The sequence below is a fragment of the Nicotiana tabacum genome, chromosome 15, assembly GCF_000715075.1.
Source record: "Nicotiana tabacum cultivar K326 chromosome 15, ASM71507v2, whole genome shotgun sequence".
Lineage (NCBI taxonomy): Eukaryota > Viridiplantae > Streptophyta > Magnoliopsida > Solanales > Solanaceae > Nicotiana > Nicotiana tabacum.
In genome coordinates this window covers 6560861-6566860 of record NC_134094.1, presented here as the reverse complement: position 1 = coordinate 6566860, position 6000 = coordinate 6560861, and positions in this window count along the sequence as shown.

Below are 6000 nucleotides of genomic sequence, written 5' to 3'. Positions count from 1 at the left end.
CGAGGGCTATGATTAAGGCCAGTGATCGAAGACCATAAAGATCGAAGCCATGATCGATAGCCAGGATCGATGGCTGTGATCGAGCCCCAGGGTCGAGGGCCATGATCGAAGGCCATGACCAAGGTCCATGATCGAGGGCAATGATCGAGGGCCATGATCGAGCCCAAGGATCGAAGGTCCATGATCGAGGTCGAGCCTGGACATATCTGTAAGTTTAAAAAACTGGGGACTTCGTCCCATTTGCCATTTTTGACGAACTTAAGCTTGAGCAGAAGCGATGTTTTGATAGATTTTCAAGGAAAGACATTGGTGTAAGTGATTCTAACTTGGATTTGGTCAATATACACGAATATATCATTGTTTTCACCATTTAATTAGTGTATTGAGATGGAAATTTGGGAAAAGTTTAGAAATCTCATAAAAATGAATTTTTGAGATTTCTGTGTCGATTCGGAGTCGGATTTGAGTGAAACTGGTATGGTTGGACTCGTAATTGGATGGGTTGTCGGATTTTATATGCTTCACAGGATTCCGAGACGTGGGCCCCACGGGCGATTTTTGAACTAATTTCGAATTTTATTGAAAAATTTAATATTTTCTTACGAAATTGATTCCTATAATTTTATTTGACTGTATCGAATTAATTATGACTAGATACGAGTCGATCGGAGTCGGAAAATCGAGGAAAAGACATATTAGTTGGTTAAATTGGAGCAAGTCGAGGTAAGTGACTTGTCTAAACTTGTGTGGGGGAAATTTCCCCTAGGATTGGTATTAAAGTGATAAATTGTAATATGTTGAAAGTCGTGTACACGATGTGACGAGCGTGTACACGGGATAAATGTAAAAAATTATGTTTTTAAATTGTGTAGATCACTGTTGCGCATTAATTAAATTATTAAATCTTGTTATATTCTCCATCATTGATTTGATTTATATACTTTAAATTTGCTTGACCTTTTCCTGCTAATTGTTTTACCTGTTTAGTTGAAACTTGGTTTCTTTTATTCTGTGCATTATTTGAAGTTGATTTTCTTTAAATTAAATATTATTAATATGAAGTATTTGACATTTTTAAATTTGGTATTGAAGCAACGTATTAAAGATTTTAAAATATTATTTTGCTAAATTATTTATTACTGAATAGTTTTGTAAGATTTTTGACCTCATTGTGATGGAGCTGTGAGCTCTTTATTGTGAAAAAGTATTATTAATAATTTATGTTGGCATGAGTCGTGAGCTCTTTATTGTGGAAAAATATTGTTGTTGAAGTATTTTGGCAAGTTAAATTATTTGAGCATTTGAGGTGCAAATTGTGATATATTGTGATGTCGATACGCATGCCGTGGTTTAAGGTCTGGGTATTGAAACAACACGCGGTGAGATAAGGGTGGCTTGATACGCATGGCTAGTATGGGGAACTACTAGAAGTCATGCGGTGTGATAAGGATGGCTAAAGCGCGGGATTATTTGTTGTGTGATAGTAGTACTTCTACAAGAAGAACTACTAGAAGTCAAGTTGCCTTTGAATATTTGTTGTGATTTTCTTAAAGTTGAAAGGAATTCCGTTTTGATTCCACGAGATATTATTTGCCATTATTTTATGTAATTAAATGGTGACATGTTACTTGGTTCATTTCCATTGTCATTTTATTTTATTATATTCTTAAACATTTTACCATGCAATTATTATTTTCCAGTAGGGCCTGACATGACCTCGTCACTACTCTACCGAGGTTAGGCTTGACACTTACTGGGTACCGCTGTGGTGTACTCATACTACGCTTCTGCACATCTTTTTGTACAGATCCAGGTACTCCTTACCAGCCCCGACATTAATGAGTTACCTGTACACGGAGACTTCGAGGTATATCTGCCAGCGTCCGCAGACTCCGGAGTCCCCTTCTATCATTATTGTGTTGCTTTCTTATTTTTCTTTAGACTTTGACATATATAGAGACATTGAGGATAAATTCTTAGAAGCTTGTGACTTATTTCTACCAGGTTTTGGGAGTTGAAATTGTTTGAATTGTAGTTTATTTAATTATTTATTCAGATTTAAATTTTTATTCCGCATTGATAGGCTTACCTAGTCTTAGAGACTAGGTGCCATCACGACATCCTACGGAGGGAATTTGGAGTCGTGACACCAACATAGGGTCTCCACTCCCTAGTTGATTTTATTTTAGACATAGGGTCTCAACTTCCTAGTCTTCTTTCCAACATAGGGTATCCACTCCCTAGTTTATTTGATCTTAAATGCAGGTACACCACTCTGTGATATCTTTGCCAAAATAGGGTATACCATTCCCTGGCCACATTTTCCCAACATGAGGTACACCAATCCTTAATTGAGACATCTTTTTGACAATAAAGGAACATCATCCAAAAAAAAGTTCCTCGTGATCTTTTCAGGGTACACCATTCATGAACTTTTATTGCTTTCAATAAAAAAGTATTTTAAAATTTTGTTACAATAAATAACGAAATTGTCCTAGTGAAAATTGGAGCAGAAATATTTTGTTCGTTTGTTTGTTTTAGTGTTTGAGCAAGTTTTACCTCGAGGCACATGGTTCGAGATGACCAAAAGAAGAAGTCTCAATCCAGAAAAAAATAAAAAAAAGAAGTGAATCCAAAATGAAGAAGTGGATGAAAAGATGTGGACTACTCAAGACATGACTGAAGTCACGAGTATTGCATTTCTCATTTTGATCAGAAGAAGCTTTAGAAAAATGAACTAGCACCTGCAGCTAGCCAGTATCAAGGTTCAAATCAAAAGTATGCATGAAGAACCATTCAAGACTCAAGATCAAGCTTCAGAAGACTTATAGATACGAATCTTGTAACTGAAAGCTGATAGGCATGTTTAGTTCCTTTTGATTTAAGTTTATGATGTAAATGGCAGGGGCCACGGACCGGAGACTGACGGAACCTCACTCAACTCTCGAACTCATCATTCCATTGTTCTTCTTGAACTACACGCGACCTGATTCCCTTATGACCAGGGATATGTAGGATGTCCGAAACCAGGACTCGGTTGTACTCTCTTCTATTTTCTTTGTTTCTTCCTTTTTGAATAATGGTATGGTCAAAAACTAAGTCAAACGACTCACTTTGTCTTTGCCTGAAAACTCTTCATGTTTTCAAGCAAAGAGGGGCATGCTGTGAGTACCTAATTTTTGACCATATTTAGATTTTTTTTTATCACTTTCAAAATTTAAAATTTTTTTAAAATTAATCTTGATATTTTAGCTTATATTTCACCTTTTTATAGGTTTTATTTGATAAGATTAAAAATCACAAAAAAAGAACATTTAATGGACTAGTTCTCCTAAGGTCTTGCTTTATTCAAATGTCCAAATTATGACCCAAATTGGGCAAAACCTAAACCCAATAGCCAAAAGCCCATTTTCTCCTAGTCCAATCCCTTAACCTAAGCCCCTTCTCCTACAATAAAGAGGAATACACACACACACACACACACAAAAGGGGATCGATCGTTGCTTTACCCTTCTCCTCTGTCCCATCTTTTTCTTATGATCTAGCCATAACCACCACCTGTACACCACCCTAACTCCATGGAAATAGCACCCTTTTTACACCTGAAATCAAACCCAAAACTAGCTGAAATGCAGCACTAAACCACCCCAAAAATAGTCGATGTCGCACCATGTTTGCCGACGAACAGAGGTTCGTTTTAACTGTGCAAGGCCACCCGCGTTCAGTCGAGTTTTGAGTTGGGTTCAAGGTTTCCGACGTCGGCGCAGGTCTCGATCGGATCGTGGTTTGTTTATAATGAACATGAAGTTTGCTTGGTTGAGCTTCAGTCAAAGGCGTGAGCAGATTTCCGTTTTTGGTTCGAGTTAGTTGTTAGATTTTGCTTCGGGTTGTAATCAAAGGCTTGTTTTTGAATAAAGGTTCAGAAGGAATTTTGACTGCAAAAGGTACATTCTATCTTTTTTTCTTTACCATTTTAGCTCGACATCATGCATTAGTTAATTGGTTAGTCTTTTACTGCTTGTTTATTGATTGTTTGAACTAGTATTTCATTACTATATTTTGTGGATTATTTTGTTTACTTGGAGCTTCTCATGAATGTGGATGTTACTGTTGCACTGAGATAAAGGAAACAGGCTGGAGTGCTTGTGTGTTTTGCATGATAACTTGATAGTTCATGAAGTTTTCTTTTCTAGCCTATTTGGGTGTTGCTAAGTTTGATTAGTAGAGTAGGCCAAAGTTATGTTACTTTGGTGTGATTGACATATAATAGATTCCTTTGGGCTATTTGGTTTGATTGAACTATAAGAGTAAGTAGGCTATTGTTGAATTCGTTGATTTGATCATGAGGGGTTCTAATGAATTATATGGATTTGAGATTAGAAGTTGACCCAATTTTGTTTTCCATAACTCATTGCCTCACAATAATCTCAAATTAGTTTAGATAAAAAAAAAAATCATGAACATTCGTAGCATGCTTTAGGCGCGATTAATAAATTATCATGGTCATGGGTACGGTTCCCGTGGCATGTTCACGATACGTAAATCCCAATTCGAGTGTGTGTTTCATGTGACTCGACCATAACTTCAAATAATAATAAAAATCAATATGTTGTAGATCGCGGGCGTTTCACGTGACGCGATTCGCAATATGTACAAAGACAAGCGAGTGCGCGACACCGCGACTTGTTTAAATAAACTCCATAATTATTTAAAATAATTAAAAGAGGTATAAAAGCGGTAATGCACAAAAGGTTCTAAAACATATAAAAATTTCAGATAATTAGGCCAATTATTAATAGTTGAGCGACCGTGCTAAAACCACAAAACTCGGGAGTGCCTCACACCTTCTCCTGGGTTAATAGAATTTCTTACTCGATCTTCTGTGTTCGCGGACCAAAAACAGAGCCAAATTTCCTCGATTTAGGATTTAAAATAAATCGGTGGCTTGAGACACCATAATAATTATTCCAAGTGGTGACTCTGAAAAATTAAATAAATAATCCCATTTAGAATAATGTCACTTAAATTGGAAAAAATTCCCTATCCCTCGGGAAAAAAGAGGTGTGACAGTAAAGAAGAAGATTTGAGTGAAAACTTTTGAATGAGTATAAAAGTTTGAATACTCATAGCTTGGTAATGACGATTCAGAACTGGTAGTGGCCGACCAACGACTGACAGGCATTTAATGCCTTGGTAACTGGACCGACGGGACGTTTGTCACATACGTCATAATCAGGCTCGTCGCTGATGTCATTACCCATCTAGTCGAAGTTCGGAAATTCATATCATTTCTCGTTATCTTCTTCTCGAGAAACGAGAGGACTATCTGTATACGGTCAAAAACGAGTTTTCCCTTCGTATGAATAATTGAGATTGGAACATGATAGACCAAGGTTCAAAAACGAGTTTTCCCTTCGTGTAATTCCGAGCCATGAGGCGACCTTAGGTTGCCGAGCTCGAGACCGAGGGAACGATCAAGATCGAGATTGGCCAAGATCGAGGTCGAGCAAAATAGAGACCAGTCAAGATCGAGATCGGCCAAGATCGAGATCGAGCAAAATAGAGACCGATCGAGGTCGAGATCGGCTAAGATCGAGGAAAGCGTATCGAGCCAAAAAAGAGAAAGCCGGAATATTCATAATTAGGCTAGAATATCGGCAAAAATCACGGCGCATATCAATGAGAGAGCAATTAATTAATCTACCATGGGATTCCTTGCTGTATTTAAAAAATAATATTAAGAATAGGACTTCCCTACTATATAAATGTCACGACCCAAAATCCCACCACAGGCGTAGTGATGGCACCTAGTCTCTAAGACTAGGTAAGCTGATTTCTATTACATTTTGAAGCCATTTTTAAAAATAAATAAATAATCAAAACTAACTAACAGCAGAAATAATTATAATACACAACCTCCCAAGACTGGTAGTACTGAATCACGAACTCTAACTGAATACATGGAATGATCACGAGGACCGAATATACAATACTGTTTGA